The 17,647-nt window shown below is 39.2% G+C and overlaps 1 pseudogene across 1 annotated transcript; it reads right to left on the bottom strand.

The window, feature by feature from the left end:
• Nucleotides 1–16,580: 16,580 nt before the first annotated feature.
• On the bottom strand, nucleotides 16,581–17,215 carry 4930503H13Rik (RIKEN cDNA 4930503H13 gene; annotated as a pseudogene). Its single transcript, NR_033598.1, has one exon. The product of NR_033598.1 is annotated as an RIKEN cDNA 4930503H13 gene (transcript).
• Nucleotides 17,216–17,647: the final 432 nt, after the last annotated feature.

Here is a 17,647-nt window from a genome sequence, read left to right as displayed (position 1 = left end):
GTCTCACAAGAGAGAGCTATATCTGGGTCCTTTCAGCGAAATCTTGCTAGTCTATGCAATGGTGTCAGCATTTGGAAGCTGATTATGGGATGGATCCCTGCATATGGCAATCACTAGATGGTCCATCCTTTCGTCACAGCTCCAAATTTTGTCTCTGTAACTCCTTCCAAGGGTGTTTTGTCCCCATTTCTAAGAAAGGGTAAAGTGTCCACACTTTGGTCTTTGTTCTTCTTGAATTTCATGCGTTTAGCAAGTTGTATCTTATATCTTGGGTATCCTAAGTTTCTGGGCTAATATCCACTTATCAGTGAGTACATATTGTGCGAGTTCCTTTGTGATTGGGTTACTTCACTCAGGATGATACCCTCCAGGTCCATCCATTTGCCTAGGAATTTCATAAATTCATTTTTTAATAGCTGAGTAGTATTCCATTGTGTAAATGTACCACATTTTCTGTATCCATTCCTCTGTTGAGGGGCATCTGGGTTCTTTCCAGCTTCTGGCTATTATAAACAAGGCTGCTATGAACATAGTGGAGCATCTGTTCTTCTTACCGGTTGGGACATCTTCTGGATATATGCCCAGGAGAGGTATTGCGGGATCCTCCGGTAGTACTATGTCCAATTTTCTGAGGAACCGCCAGACTGATTTCCAGAGTGGTTGTACAAGTTTGCAATCCCACCAACAATGGAGGAGTGTTCCCCTTTCTCCACATCCTCGCCAGCATCTGCTGTTACCTGAGTTTTTGATCTTTGCCATTCTGACTGGAGTGAAGTGGAATCTCAGTGTTGTTTTGATTTGCATTTCCCTGATGATTAAGGGTCTTGAACATTTTTTTCAGGTGCTTCTCTGCCATTCGGTATTTCTCAGGTGAGAATTCTTTGTTCAGCTCTGAGCCCCATTTTTTAATGGGGTTATTTGATTTTCTGGAGTCCACCTTCTTGAGTTCTTTATATATATTGGATATTAGTCCCCTATCCGATTTGGGATAGGTAAAGATCCTTTCCAAATCTGTTGGTGGCCTTTTTGTCTTATTGACGGTGTCTTTTGCTTTGCAGAAGCTTTGCAATTTTATGAGGTCCCATTTATTGATTCTTGATCTTGTATAAGGTATTGTACCTATGCAAGTCATTTAGAAATGTATTGTGAAGTTCCAGTGCTTTTGAAAGCTGCTATTACAAATTATTTAGGATAATTAAGAAATATGAATTAGTAGTGAATCACTCAAACTTTTGGTAATGTTATATACTCATTTAGTTAATCACAGAAATAAGCTCTATTTAGTCCCCCATAGATGTTCTCAAAATTAATCAGATAATAAGTGTACTGGCTAGTTTTGTGTCAACTTGACACTGCTGGAGTTATCACAGAGAAAGGAGCTTCAGTTGAGGAAATGCCTCCATGAGATACAACTGTAAATTGTTTCTCAATTAGTGATCAAGGGGGAAAGGTCCCTTGTGGGTGGTGCCATCTCTGGGCTGGTAGTCTTGGGTTCTATAAGAGAGCAGGCTGAGCAAGCCAGGGGAGGCAAGCCAGTAAAGAACATCCCTCCATGGCCTCTGCATCAGCTCCTGCTTCCTGACCTGCTTGAGTTCCAGTCCTGACTTCCTTGGTGATGAACAACAGTATGGAAGTGTAAGCCAAATAAACCCTTTCCTCCCCAACTTGCTTCTTGGTCATGACGTTTGTGCAGGAATATAAACCCTGACTAAGACAATAAGTAACTAGAAACAAGCAATGTTTGACTATTCAGCTATGGTACAGATAGATAGTCTTCAAAAACTTCAAAAATCTACAGAATATGGCATTTAAACATGTTTTATTAATAAAAGGACTTTAGACAATGAGACATGTCAGCTCCTGGAAGCACCCTCACACCACTTCAAAGAAGATGATGAGCACTGAAGAACCTACATGTGGAATTTGTTTCAAATTTGGCAAGCTAGCCACTGGGCAAGAAACTGCTCTTGTCTTAACTCTAGACGGAATGCCGTCCAAGTTGTGGACAAATAAGACACAAGGAAATTGACTTCAGAGTTTTGTCAAGTCATGGTAGACAGTCTTTTATAATTCCTGCTTCACAAAAGAATCTGTCATACATTGGGCCAGAAGGCTGAGGATTATGTTCCAATATTTCAGAAATATTTTGGAGACTGTCTAGGTAGCCTTAAACTCTGTCATTTCTAAAGTTCTGGAAGCTGCTTGCTCTTCACTTCATATTTATTCCAGTAATACTTATCATTCACAATTAAGCTTAAGTTGTTTAGGATTTAATAAAATGTTTTAAGGTCTAAGAACATATTTATAGATTGATAAATGCAATTTATGGTAGAAACTGATTTAGGTATATAACTTTGGACTAACCAAGATAGGATAAACAATAGAGTACTTTTCTCCAGGTTTACCAAGTGCATATGGACTTAACATTGTGAATATAATTTGTACCTGATAGTTTTTGTAATTGTTGTTATTGTATATTGTTTATGAATGTTAGAGAAAGAGCCTCTTATTGGACTAAAAGTTGGAGATGTAGGGATAATCCTTGTGTACTGTAAATAAGACAAGTTACAGTCCATTCATTGGTCGGAGGAGCTTTGATCATTTGGCTTTAGACTAACAATTTTGAAGCATCATTGTTGATAAAAATCTAATGGCCAATAAGCTGAGACAGAATGAGAAGGTGGCACTTCCAGTTGGGAAAGAGTCAGGCGAGAGGAGAACTTTGGCAACTGGGACAATGAGACAGAAATAAGAAGCTGAGGAGAGGAAACCAGTCACAAAGGTGAACTCAGGTATGAATAATCAGGATATTAAGAGTTAGTTAAGGAACAAGCCTAGCTTATTATCTAGGGTATTGTTAATAATATCTAGCCTCTGAGTTGTTTTTTTTTTTTTTTGAATTGTGGTACAGGTGTAGAAATTCATGGTTATACAGAGTGACTGAAATTGTAGTTGATATGACATAGCTACATGGACAAGTTTATTTAGGCAATAGGTACTTCTGGAAGAAGTGAGGAAACAATCCATGTAAATGAAGTCATCTTTAAAGATATGAAATAAATAGCTAGGAAACAGAAGTGAGAGAAATATCATTGTGATCCCTTTTGTGCCTTTTGAAAGATAATCTGTAGGCATACAATTTTATCTTGTCAAAGAAGAACCATAGTATGCCCACTAAGGCTTGGTAAAGATTCCCAAAAAGGGGTCTGGGAATGGCCCCATTGCTTATCTAAAAGGCACATAGACCTGGGTTCAATTTCCAAGCTCAGCATATAAAGCATGTGTGATTAATATTATCAACTTGATAAAAGCTAGAACTTGTCTAAAAGAAAAGCCTCTGGGAATGCTTGTGAGAGGTTATCTAGTTGAAGTGGGAAGGCTTATCCCAACTGTATGCAGAACAGAGTCCTTTTCTCCAGGTTTTCCAAGTGCATATGGACTTAACATTGTGAATATAATTTGTTATATTCTACAGGTTCAGGGCATGGATTACATTAAATAGAGAAAGTGATTTGGGCAGCAGCCTTGTCACTCTCTATTTCCTGATTGGATGAATTCTAGCCAAATGCTCAAAGCTCCTTCCACCAATGAATGCACTGTACCTTATCTTATTTACTTTTCTTTTGCTGTGAAGATACACCATTTCTAAGGCAATTTATAAAAGAAAGGAGGTAGTTGCAGCTTGTTTACAGTTTTTAAGTTACAGAGGATGAGCCCACGGCCACCATTGTGGGGAGCAGGGCGGCAGATATGCCAGCATGATCCTGGAGCAGTAGTTGAGAGCTTACATTTTATCCAAAAGCAGCAGGGGAAGAGGGGAGGCAGCTGTTGTTAATCTTTAGAAACCCCAAAGCCTTCTTCCCAGTCACATACACTCAACAAGGCCATATCCCCTATTCACCCTCCAATAGTTCTGCCTGTTACTGACTATGAATTCAAATAGATGACCCTCTCAGACCATCAACCTATCACAGTCTTTGAAATGCGATCCAAAATAAACCCTTGCTTAAGCTGAGAAAGAATTAGGACTACTATACAGTATTCTTTACTACTGATGCTATACTGTACAGAACCCTAGGGATTAAAGACCATTTAGAACTGTTTCTGCCAAGAATTTTCATAAAGGAAGGTGAATATTAAAATAAATTTAATTGTGATTCCTCTTTCAAAGTGATTTTCTACTTTCATCCATTAGGTTTTTATTAACAATTTTAGGTTCCTGCATCTTTAAGTATGTCAGTAACTACTGTGATTCACTTGTGTTTCTATATCAATCTTTTAAAGCTCAATCTTTGCTGTCTCCCAGATAGCTCTTAGGTTCCTTCACTATGCACACATTAACAGGGACTGCTTCACTGCCTTCGTTAGGGTTTAATTGCTCTGAGATACATCATGACCATGGCTGGCTCACAGTTTAAGAGATTTAGTCTATTATCATGGCAGGAAGCATGGCAGCATTTATGCAGACATGGTGCTGGAGAAGGAGCTGAGGGTTCTACATCTTGATCCACAGACAACAGCAGGAGGCTATGTATCATACTAGACATAACTCAAGCATATATGACCTCAAAGCCTGTCTCCACAGTAACATTTCCTATGGCCAAGCACTCAAACATCTGAATCTAAGGGAGCCATTCCTATTTAAAGTATCATATCTACTGTGATTGTCTTTGGGACATTGGGTGTCCCCCCCCCCCTTTTTTATTAGATATTTACTTTATTTACATTTCAAATATTATCATCTTTCCTGGCTTCCCCTCTAAAAACCCTGTATCCCTTCCCCCTCCTCTTGCTCACCAACCCACCCACTCTTGCTTCCTGGCCCTGGCATTCCCTACACAGGGGCATAGAGCCTTCACAGGACCAAGGGCCTCTCCTCACATTGATGACCGACTAGGCCATCCTCTGCTACATATGCAGCCAGAGCCATGAGTCCCACCATTGCTTGGCTGGTGGTTTAGCCCCCGGGAGCTCTGGGGATACTTGTTAGTTCATATTGTTGTTCCTCCTATGGGCCTGCAAACCCCTTCAGCTCCTTGGTTACTTTCTCTAGCTCCTACATTGGGGACTTTGTGCTCAGTCCAATGGATGGCTGTGAGTATCCACTTCTGTATATATGTCAGGCACTGGCAGAGCCTCTCAGGAGACAGCTATATCAGGCTCCTGTCAGCAAGCACTTGTTGGCATCCACAATAGTGTCTGGGTTTGGTGATTGTATATGGGATGGATCCCCAGGTGGGGAAGGGAAGTCTCTGGATGGTCATTCTTTCAGTCTCTGCTCCACACTTTGTTTACTGTGATTGTCTTTGGGACATGGGTGTCCCTTTTGTCTGGCGGTAGAGCTGCCTATTCCAGGATGGCATTGGATTTATGATGTATCATTTTGCATTTCCCCCAGTATTCCCAGTTCAAAAATCTAAAAGGAAGTAGCATTGGAAACACCAATACACTCATACCCACCCACTGACCTTCATTTAGTTATCTGTGAATAGAGAAATGTACGGAGACAGAAAGTAAATTAATATCATGACTAGTGCTGGAAGAAATAGAATAATGGGGGTGTGAGTGCTATTGGATATAATGTTTCTTTTCAGACTACAAAAATGTTCTAAAATTAGATTACGGCAGTGACAGCATAACTATAATCCCACTATAAACAACTTACCTACTTTAAAAAGGTGAATTATATGCTGCAGCATCTTGCATAAAGCTTGGTATGAGACACCTGACTAGGACAGTGACGGAATGAAGGAAGGACAGACACACAGACATATGTACAGAAAAACTGGACTCATGGGTTTGTGTATATTCTGATAGAACAGCATTAACTCTACAGCAACCCTCAACCTGGACACATTGATTATATAAAGCACAGGGAGAGGAGTTAGCCAGTCTCCATAAGGAGGCTTCTGTAGCAAACAGTCTTAGGCTGCAAACATCCAGGAAGAAACTGCAGTTGCTAGCTTTTGAGCACATTGGTCAATGCTTCATAAAGATTCATAGTTGCATATAGTATCAACATTTACAGTTAGATCAGAGAAAGGCCTTGCTTTGCCTCTGAGCCTTACCCTGAGTTAAGGTTTTACTGAATTTCTTCATGTTTGAGGTATTGGTTTTGACATGGCCATGTCCATGTCAAACAAGACAATTTAACTCAGGAGTAAATTTACTTCTTACATATTTACACCAGGCTTTCCCACTTCCCCACAATATGCAATATGAAATATTCTTCAACAGATTTCTAAAAACACATTTGTGGCATTATTTTTCCAAATGTCAGTTTAACATTATTTTAAATCATCGTAATTATTATATATGTTTTTGTGTTTAGTAATAGAGATGGAACCCAGAACCTCACATATGGTAAGCATGAGGTCCGCTGCTGGCCTGCAAATCCAGTCTACTTGATTACCTCTGGATGCTGTTGCATATTTGAACAATGCACTCTTGGAATGACCTAATGGTCATAATGATCACTGCTTCTAAACTTTATTTTTTTACATTTTTTTAAATTAGGTATTTTCTTCATTTACATTTCCAATGCTATCCCAAAAGTCACCCATACCCACACACCCCCACTCCCCTACCTACCCACTCCCACTTCTTGGCCCTAGCATTTCCCTATACTGAGGCATATAGTTTGTAAGACCAATGGGCCTCTCTTTCCACTGATGGCTGACTAGGCCAACTTCTGATACATATGCAGCCAGAGACAAGAGCTCCAGGGGGTACTGGTTAGTTCATAATGTTGTTCCACCTATAGGGTTGCAGACCCCTTTACCTCCTTGGGTACTCTCTCTAGCCCCTCCATTGGGGGCCCTGTGATCCATTCAATAGCTGACTGTGAGCATCCACTTCTGTGTTTGCTAGGCCCGGGCATAGCCTCACAAGAGACAGCTCTATCTGGGACCTTTCAGCAAAATCTTGCTACTGTATGCAATGCTGTCAGGGTTTGGAGGCTGATTATGAGATGGATCTCCGGGTATGGCAGTCTCAAGATGGTCCATCCTTTTGTCTCAGCTCCAAACTTTGTCTCTGTAACTCCTTCCATGAGTGTTTTCTTCCCAATTCTAAGAAGGGGCAAAGTGTCCACACTTTGGTCTTTGTTCTTGTTGAGTTTCATGTGTATTGCAAATTGTATCTTGTACCTTGGGTATTCTAAGTTTCTGGGCTAATATCCACTTATCAGTGAGTACATATCATGTGAGTTCTTTTGTGATTGGGTTACATCACTCAGAATGATGCCCGACAGGTCCATCTATTTGCCTAGGAATTTCATAAATTCATTCTTTTTAATAGCTGAGTAATACTCCATTGTGTAAACATACCACATTTTCTGTATCCATTCCTCTGTTGAGGGGCATCTGGGTTCTTTCCAGCTTCTGGCTATTATAAATAAGGCTGCTATGAACATAGTGGAGCATATGTCCTTCTTACCAGTTGGAACATGTTCTCAATATATGCCCAGGAGAGGTATTGCGGGATCCTCCAGTAGTATTATGTTCTCAATATATGCCCAGGAGAGGTATTGCGGGATCCTCCAGTAGTATTATGTCTAATTTTCTGAGGAACCACCAGAATGATTTCCAGACTGGTTGTACAAGCATGCAATCCCACCAACAATGGAGGAGTGTTCCTCTTTCTCACATCCTCACCAGCATTTGGTGTCACCTGAATTTTTGATCATAGCCATTCTGACTGGTTGTTTTGATTTGCATTTCCCTGATGGTTAAGGATGCTGAACATTTTTTCAGGTGCTTCTCAGCCATTCGGTATTCCTCAGGTGAGAATTCTTTGTTTAGCTCTGAGCCCCATTTTTTAATGGGGTTATTTGATTTTCTGGAATCCATCTTCTTGAGTTCTTTATATATATTGGATATTAGTCCCCTATCTGATTTAGGATAGGTAAAGATCCTATCCCATTCTGCTGGTAGCCATTTTGTCTTATTGACAATATCTTTGCCTTACAGAAGCTTTGCAATTTTATGAGGTTCCATTTGTCAATTCTTGATCTTACAGCACAAGCCATTGCTGTTTTATTCAGGAATTTTTCCCCTGTGCCCATATCTTCGAGGACTTTCCCCACTTTCTCCTCTATAAGTTTCACTGTCTCTGGTTTTATTTGGAGTTCCTTGATCCACTTAGATTTGACCTTAGTACAAGGAGATAGGAATGGATCAATTCATATTCTTTTACATGATAAAGGCCAGTTGTGCCAGCACCATTTGTTGAAAATGCTGTCTTTTTTCCACAGGATGGTTTTAACTCCCTTGTCAAAGATCAAGTGACCATCGTATGTGGGTTCATTTCTGGGTCTTCAATTCTATTCCATTGGTCTACTTGTCTGTCACTATACTAGTACCATGCAGTTTTTATCACAATTGCTCTGTAGTACAGCTTTAGGTCAGGCATGGTGATTCCACCACATGTTCTTTTATTCTTGAGAATAGTTTTTGCTATCCTAGGTTTTTTGTTATTGTAGATGAATTTGCAGATTGCATTTTCTATGTCAGTGAAGAATTGAGTTGGAATTTTGATGGGGATTCCATTGTATCTATAGATTGCTTTCAGCAGGATAGCTATTTTTACTATATTAATCGTACCAATCCATGACCATGGGAGATCTCTATACCTTCTGAGATCTTTAATTTCTTTCTTCAGAGACTTGAAGTTCTTATCATACAGATCTTTCACTTCCTTAGTTAGAATCACGCCAAGGTATTTTATATTATTTGTGACTATTGAGAAGGGTGTTGTTTCCCTAATTTCTCTCTCAGTCTGTTTATCCTTTCTGTAGAGAAAGGCCATTGACTTGTTTGAGTTAATTTTATATCCAGCTACTTCATTGAAGTGGTTTATCAGATTTAGGAGTTCTCTCGTGGAATTTTTAGGGTCACTGATATATACTATCATATCATCTGCAAAAAGTGATATTGTGATTTCTTCCTTTCCAATTTGTATCTCCTTGATCTCCTTTTGTTGTCAAATTGCTCTGGCTAGGACTTCAAGTACAATGTTGAAGAAAGTAAGAAGAAAGTGGGCAGCCTTGTCTAGTCCCTGATTTTAGTGGGATTGCTTCCAGCTTCTCACCATTTACTTTGATGTTGGCTACTGGTTTACTGTAGATTGCTTTTTATCATGTTTAGGTATGGGCCTTGAATTCCTGATCTTTCCAAGACTTTTATCATGAATGGGTGTTGGGTTTTGTCAAATGCTTTCTCAGCATCTAAGGAGATGATCATGTGGTTTTTGTCTTTGAATTTGTTTATATAATGGATTACGTTGATGGATTTCCATACATTAAACCATCCCTGCATCCCTGGAATGAAACCTACTTGGTCAGATGGATGATTGTTTTGATGTGTTCTTGGATTAGGTTAGTGAGAATTTTATTGAGAATTTGTGCATAAGGGAAATTGGTCTGAAGTTCTCTATCTTTGTTGGGTCTTTCTGTGGTTTAGGTATCAGGGTAATTGTGGCTTCATAAAATGAGTTGGGTAGAGTACATTCTGCTTCTATTTTGTGGAATAGTTTGTGAAGAACTGGGATTAGATCTTCTTTGAAGGTCTGATAGAACTCTGCACTAAACCTGTCTGGTCCTGGGCTTTTTCTTTCTTTCTTTCTTTTTTTTTTCTTTTTGGTTGGGAGACTATTAATGACTGCTTCTATTTCTTTAGGGAATATAGGACTGTTTAGATCATTAAACTGATCTTGATTTAACTTTGGTACCTGATATCTGTCTAGAAACTTGTCCATTTCATCCAGGATCTCCAGTTTTGTTGAGTATAGCCTTTTGTAGAAGAATCTGATGGTGTTTTGGATTTCTTCAGGATCTGTTGTAATGTCTCCCTTTTCATTTCTGATTTTGTTAATTAGGATGCTGTCCCTGTGCCCTCTAGTGAGTCTGGTTAAGGGTTTATCTATTTTGTTGATTTTCTCAAAGAACCAGCTCCTCTTTCTGTTGATTCTTTGAATGGTTCTTCTTGTTTCTACTTGGTTGATTTAGCCCCTGAGTTTGGTTATTTCCTGGGGTCTACCTCTCTTAGGTGAATTTGCTTCCTTTTGTTCTAGAGCTTTTAGGTGTGTTTTCAAGCTGCTTCTGTGTGCTCTCTCAAGTTTCTTTTTGGAGGCACTCAGAGCTATGAGTTTTCCTCTTAGAAATGCTTTCATTGTGTCCCATAAGTTTGGGTATGTTGTGGCTTCATTTTCATTAAACTCTAAAAAGTCTTTAATTTCTTTCTTTATTCCTTCCTTGACCAAGGTATCATTGAGAAGAGTGTTGTTCAGTTTCCACTGGAATGTTGGCTTTCTATAATTTATGTTGTTATTGAAGATCCCTTAGTCCATGGTGATCTGATAGGGTGCATGGAACAATTTCAAGATTTTTGTATCTGCTGAGGTCTGTTTTGTGACCAATTATATGGTCAATTTTAGAGAAGGTACCATGAGGTGCTGAAAAAAAGGTAAATCCTTTTGTTTTAGATAAATTGTTCTGTTGATATCTGTTAAATCCATTTGTTTCATAACTTCTGTTAATTTCACTGTGTCCCTGTTTAGTTTCTGTTTCCATGATCTGTCCATTGATGAAAGTGGTGTGTTGAAGTCTCCCACTATTATTGTGTGAGGTGCAATGTATTCTTTGAGCTTTACTAAAGTGTCTTTAATGAATGTGGCTGCCCTTGTATTTGGAGCATAGATATTCAGAATTGAGAGTTCCTCTTGGAGGATTTTACCTGTGATGAGTATGAAGAGTCCCTCCTTTTCTTTTTTGATAACTTTGGGTTGGAAGTCGATTTTATCTGATATTAGAATGGCTACTCCAGCTTGTTTCTTCAGACCATTAGATTGGAAAATTGTTTTCCAGACTTTCAATCTAAGGTAGTGTCTGCCTTTTTCCCTGAGATGGGTTTCCTGTAAGCAGCAAAATGTTGCGTCCTGTTTGTGTAGCTAGTCTGTTAGTCTATGTCTTTTTATTGGGGAATTAAGTTCATTGATATTAAGAGATATTAAGGAAAAGTAATTGTAGCTTTGTATTATTTTTGTTGTTAGAGTTGGCATTCTGTTCTTGTTGCTGTCTTCTTTTGGGTTTGTTGAAGGATTACTTTCTTGCTTTTTCTAGGATGTGGTTTCTGTCCTTGTATTAGTTTTTTCCTGTAATTATCCTTTGAATGGCTCTTTTCATGGAAAGATAATGTGTGAATTTGGTTTTGTTGTGGAATACTTTGGTTTCTCCATCTATGGTAATTGAATGTTTGGCTGGATATAGTAGCTTGGGCTGCCATTTGCATTCTCTTAGTGTCCGTATAACATCCGTATAACATCTTCTGGCTTTCATAGTCTCTGGTGAAAAATCTGATGCAATTCTGATTGGCTTGCCTTTATATGTTACTTGACCTTTTCCCCTTACTGCTTTTATTTACTGCATTTGTTGTTCTGATTATTATGTGTTGGGAGGAATTTCTTTTCTGGTCCAGTCTATTTGGAGTTCTTTTGGCTTCTAGTATGTTCATGGGCATTTCTTTCTTTAGGTTTAGGAAGTTTTCTTCTATAATTTTGTTGAAGATATTTGCTGGCCCTTTAATTTGAAAATCTTCAGTCTGATTTACTCATATTATCTGTAGGTATGGTCTTCTCATTGTGTCCTGGATTTCCTGGATGTTTTGAGTAAAGACCTTTTTGCATTTTGCATTTTCTTTTAATTGTTGTGTTGATGTTCTGTATGGAGTCTTCTGCACCTGAGATTCTCTCTTCCATCTTTTGTATTCTGTTGCTGATTTTCACATCTATGGTTCCAGATTTCTTTCTTAGTGTTTCTATCTCCAGCTTTGCCTCACTTTGTGTTTTCTTTATTATGTCTACTGCCCTTTTTAGGTCTTGTATGATTTTTTTTCATTTCCATCACCTGTTTGGATGCATTTTCCTGTTTTTCTTTAAGGACTTCTACCTGTTTGGTTGTGTTTTTTGTTTTTCTTTAAGGACTTGTAACTCTTTAGCATTGTTCTCCTGTAATTCTTTATGTGAGTTATTAAAATCTCCTTGATGTCCTCTACCATCATCATGAGATATGCTTTTAAATCTGGGTCTAGCTTTTTAGGTGCATAGGGGTGCCCAGGACTGGCTGAGTTGGCAGTGCTGGGTTCTGATGATAGTGCGTGGTCTTTGTTTCTGTTAGTAAGTTTCTTAGGTTTGCCTTTTGCCATCTGGTAATCTCTGGAGTCAGTTGTTTTAGTTGTCTTTGGCTAGAGCTTGTTCCTCTCATGATTCTGTTAGCCTCTCAGCCGACTTGTGAGACTAGCTCTCTCCTGAGTTTCAGTGGTTAGAGCACTGTCTGCAGGCAAGCTTTCTTCTTGCAGGGAAGGTGCACAGATATCTGGCATTTGGACCTGCTTCCTGCCAGAAGATGAAGGCCCGAAACAGGGATTTTCCCAGAAGCTGTTAGCTGTTGTAGTACACACTCTCACATGTGCAGACTAGTCTTGACGGGGTCTGGGAACCAAGGTGGCTCCCCCAGGTCCTACAACAAACCCTCCTGGGCGGGGCAGATACCTCTCCTCTGGCAGGTAATGTGCCCGGATGTCTGGAGCCCAAAATGGGGACTGCCTCAGTAGGTCTGTGGCTTCTGCCTGTCCCAGAATCTGTTAGCTTTTGTAGTCCACACTCTCACCTGAGCAGACTAGTCTTGGTGGGATCCAGGAACCAAGGTAGCTCCCCGACTTGCTTGCTTCTAAACTTTTTAATATTAGGCTAGCACAAGAGTTAGATCTCCAGAGTCTCCAAAGGCATCTTCCAAAGTAAATACATATTTGTAGATTGCCTACTGTTGACTTTGTAAAATTAAAAAAAGTCCAAAATTCTGAGCTCTTATACTGTCTCTGCCATTCTAAATAACTGTAACATTTGGCAAGTATTTTCACTACCTTAATGTAAAAAGGACGTACCTGATAAAGCTGTTTCAGCTTTTTGTTTTTATGTGCATGTTCAAGTGTTTGGTAATAACTGGGAACTATATTAACTATAGATATCAGTACTAAATTCTTGATAGGTAATCGATTTTTAAAAAGCGTAGTTCCTTTGTTAGAGTTTTAAACAGCCTTACATTTAGTAGGTAAAAACAAAAATCAAAAACAAAATAGAACAAAACTGGCTAAACCATGATTAAATGCAAACATTTGGAAAGGTTTCGTTCGCAGAATATTTTAAAATTGTGTATATTTCCCTTGTTTCAGATGTGGATATTTTGGCACTTTTCAGGAATTCATTTATCCATTTTTACCTCATAGCATAGACTTTTCATAACCAAGCTGCTTTTTTTTATACCTCCCCTCTAAAAGACACAAAGCAGCTGCCAGCTCTGTGGTACTCATTTCTGATGACCAACATTGTTGTTTATAATCACAGTCAGCTGAAGACCAATTCTGTGTAATCCATGGGAGATATCAGTTCTGACATGCATGCCCTCAATATGTCCCAAGTTTGGGTTGGCAGGTGTTAACCTTGCAGGCACAGTCAGTTATCAAGGCAGAACCGTGACAATCAGAAGTAGTGCCTATATTATTTAATCCCATTCAGGGACCTTGAAATAAAACATTTGAAACAAAACCATAGGAAAGGAGGAATAAACAAAAGCTTTTTTTTTCTTTTTAATATTTCAACTTGAGTGTTTAGTATTTTCAGTGGTTTCAATGATTCAAAAATATGATTCAGTGTTTCCCATACCAGAGCTTTCAACATTTAAAGCAGAAGCACAATGAGCATGACATTGAATTAATAAGGTTGAGAAAATTAAGTAACTCAACAACTGTCAAAGAATGGGGCACTATTGTATGTTATCTTGTTCATTTCATAGTCACATGCTCTTTTTCCATTTGTTAAGACTATTGATTAAAGGCATTTCCAGATTTAAAAAAATAGGCCTTGTATGCTCTTATTTAAGCTTCTGTTTCGGAGTCTTTAAAAATGATTAGAAAATTCTCCATATTTTCCCCTTCCTTTCAATAATTTCTCTATGAAAAATAGTCCTATTGCCTGTCAATCTGGTAGGATGCTTGTTAGACTGGCAAAATAAATGTCCAGGTATGATAAATAAAATAACATATACAATGAATCAGGTATTTAGAGTCTAGGGAGGAAACAAACTTCTATGTGTTTCAGTTTTTAAAAACCAGAATAAAGCATTTCAATAGAGTAAGACTCAAAGATAAACTAATATGATGTTCCAGTTCATTGAAATTATATCTATTCTTTTTTGTTATGTAAGTATATTATGTCCAATAGATGTGTGCATATTGAAGTAATTCCTAGAGCTAAGAAAATCAGCACACTTTATAGAGTTAACTCTTCTCTCCCTTTTGTGGCAAGAATATTTAAAAACTATTCCCTTGACACATTCCCAGTACAGTACACATTATTATTATAGAATGTTCTCATGCAGTATATACATTAGTCTTCTACGCATGAGCACTTACAACAATATAGCTTGTGTCTTTTGACCTGTATCTTTCCATTCTCTATGTGCAGATCTCTCACCTTGCATCTTGTACCTACAAGTCCACATATTTGGTTCCTATTTTGCTAGATTGAGGTCACATAGCATTTGCTCATCTTTCTAGTTTATTTCACTTAGTATGGTATGTTGCAAACATCAGGGATCCCTTTCTGTATTCTCATGCTCACTTTAGCAACATATGACTTCAAGAGATGATGATATTATTTCTTTTCATTAGCTACTTGGAAGATTTTTGGCTTTGTAAAGGAGCTCAGTATTTAAATCAACTTAGAAACCTTTATGTTCCTTTCCATAAACTATATGCCAACATATGCAGCCACCAACAGTGTATAACAATTACACTCATTCCCATTTTTGCAAGCTTATCTCATTCTTCTAAAGTTTGGTTATTGCTTTTGTTTCTTTTTATATTTTTTTTTTCCTAGCAGGCATGAGACTGTATCATGCTGAAGATTTAATTTGCATCTCCTTGATTAATGATGTTGAGTAACTTTCAAATATATTTTTTGGCTATTCTATGCATTTTGAAGATATGCATTCAGGTCATTTGTCTATTTTAAATTGTGATTTTATTATTTTGCTACTGAATTTGTGAGTTTCTTGACCAATTTAGATATTAACTTATTTTTGTTACAAATAAAATTTTATTAAAACACAGTACATTCATTTGTTTATTCAGTAACTATGGATGTTTTGATGCTATGAAGACAAGGTTAGGCAGTTATGACACAGACAACATGGCCTGCCAAGCCCAGAATATTTACTCTCTGGTCTTTTATAGAACATGTGGGCTGATACCTAGCTGAGTAACAAGTGACACTTGTCATCATTTTCATAGGGATCCCAAAAGCTACAGTCACAGAAAATACGTGGACAGAAGCCCACTGTGTGTGTGTGTGTGTGTGTGTGTGTGTGTGTGTGTGTGTGTGTGTGTGTGTGTTGCAAACCTGTAAGCTAGCATTTGGGAGGTGGAAGCAGTAATATTTAAGAGTTTGTAGCTAGCATGGGCTGTATGAAAACTGGTTTTACTGCCCCACCCGGGAATCCATCCCATAAACAACCATCAAACCAGGACACTATTGCATATGCCAACAATATTTTGCTGACAGGACCCTGATATAGCTATCTCTTGTGAGGCTATGTCAGTGCCTGGCAAATACAGAAGTGGATGCTCACAGTCATTTACTGGATGGAACAGAGGGTCCTCAATGAAGGAGCTAGAGAAAGTACCCAAGGAGCTGAAGGGGTCTGCAACCGTATAGGAGGAACAACATTAACTAACCAGTATTTCCAGAGCTTGTGTGTTTAGCTGCATATGTAGCAGAGAATGGCCTAGTTGGTCATCGATGAGAGGAGATGCCCTTGCTCCTGTGAAAGTTCTATGCCCCAGTACAGGGGAATGCCAGGGCCAGGAAGCAGGAGTGGGTGGGTTGGGGAGCAGGGCCTTGGGGTGGGGGTGAGGTGGGGAGGGTATAGCGGACTTTCAGAGAGGAAACTAGGAAAGGGGATAGCATTTGAAATGTAAATGAAGAAAAGATTGAATAAAAAAAATAAAACTGGTCTTAAAAAAGTAGGAATAAAGCCGGGCGTGGTGGCGCACACCTTTAATCCCAGCACTTGGGAGGCAGAGGCAGGCGAATTTCTGAGTTTGAGGCCAGCCTGGTCTACAAAGTGAGTTCCAGGACAGCCAGGGCTATACAGAGAAACCCTGTCTCGAAAAACCACAAAAAAAAGTAGGAATAAATAACAAGTGTCTTAAGGCTTTTATGATATTCAGGATGGCTTAAAGAAATAATGCAAAACAATAGGCAGTATTTCTAAGCAGTAATTTCAATGAACTGCACTGTTACAAAGAAAACCGAGAGCCAGTTCAATACATACAATTATCACTTTATGTCAAGTGAACATTCCTTTTGTTGGCAAAAGTATTATTGACAGAATTATAAGTGGCTGACAGACTATAGCAACCATGTCAGAATATAGCCCCTTTTCTTTGAAAAATGTCCAGAAGAGATAAAGAGGGAGAGGCTAGGAACTGTGATGCATTGCCTAGGGTCCCGTTGCCCAGGACTCAGAACTTCAGGGGAGTGACAGGCCAGTACTTCTGTTTTCTGTCACAGTGTTTGTCAAAGCTCAGCTGCACAGCAGCATCCATAGCCAGGATCTGGGGAGCACTGTTCCCATACATGCGCTTCATCACTGCTTGGCGCTGCTCCCAGAACTTCTTAGATGGAGGCTCCACTGACCTGTGGTTGTTTAAGTACAGGCTATGGTCCTCATTCACATCTCACATCGTCATTCAGGCACTCCTTGTCCAGCTATTGCTGTAGCCTTCTCTCTTCTCTGTGCCTCTTGATCTCTGCAAAGTACTGGTGGGCTCCCTCAGTGATTTCCATATTGCTCAGGTCACACTCCACTCCATCATCTGAATCCAACTCCAACTCTTCCTCTTCACACAGTGCTTTATTTTCCCTTATGGATGCCTGGGTTCTATTGCTGTTATACAGAGGTTGCCCAGGGTTTTTGGGATGGGAAACAATGTAGGGAGACTCCTGCCACATCATGTGCTGGCCTTGAGAGTTCCAAGAATGGCCAGCTTCATAAGCAAGAGAGTTCCAGGAAAGAACTCTAGGAGGGAAGAATTCTATGAAGGAGGAACCATGGGGGAGTTAAATAGGAATCCCTGAACCTTCTGTAAGCAACTTTCTTTTTTTGTTTTTTTTTTTCCTTTTTTTATTACATATTTTCCTCAATTACATTTCCAATGCTAACCCAAAAGTCCCCCACACCCTCCCCCCTCCACTCCCCTACCCACCCATTCCCATTTTTTGGCCCTGGCGTTCCCCTGTACTGGGGCATATAAAGTTTGCCTGACCAATGGGCCTCTCTTTCCATTGATGGCTGACTAGGCCATCTTTTGATACATATGCAGCTAGAGTCAAGAGATGGCTTCACATCCAAAATCTTGCATGATTATAATGTAGCCAGTATCTTGTATATATTGGATGAGAATACCAAGATGCTCTCCATTTTGGTGCCATTGCTGCTATTTCTGATTGCAAAACTTGTGGGCATGCAGCTTGCAGATCTTGGGCAGTGGGCAACAATGGATCTAGTTCTCATGGCAGGGAGGAGGAATGG

This window comes from Mus musculus, chromosome X (genome assembly GCF_000001635.26).
Source record: "Mus musculus strain C57BL/6J chromosome X, GRCm38.p6 C57BL/6J".
NCBI classification, from domain to species: Eukaryota; Metazoa; Chordata; class Mammalia; order Rodentia; family Muridae; genus Mus; species Mus musculus.
The sequence above is the reverse complement of the archived record's forward strand: the minus strand, read 5'-3'. Positions and strand labels throughout refer to the sequence as shown.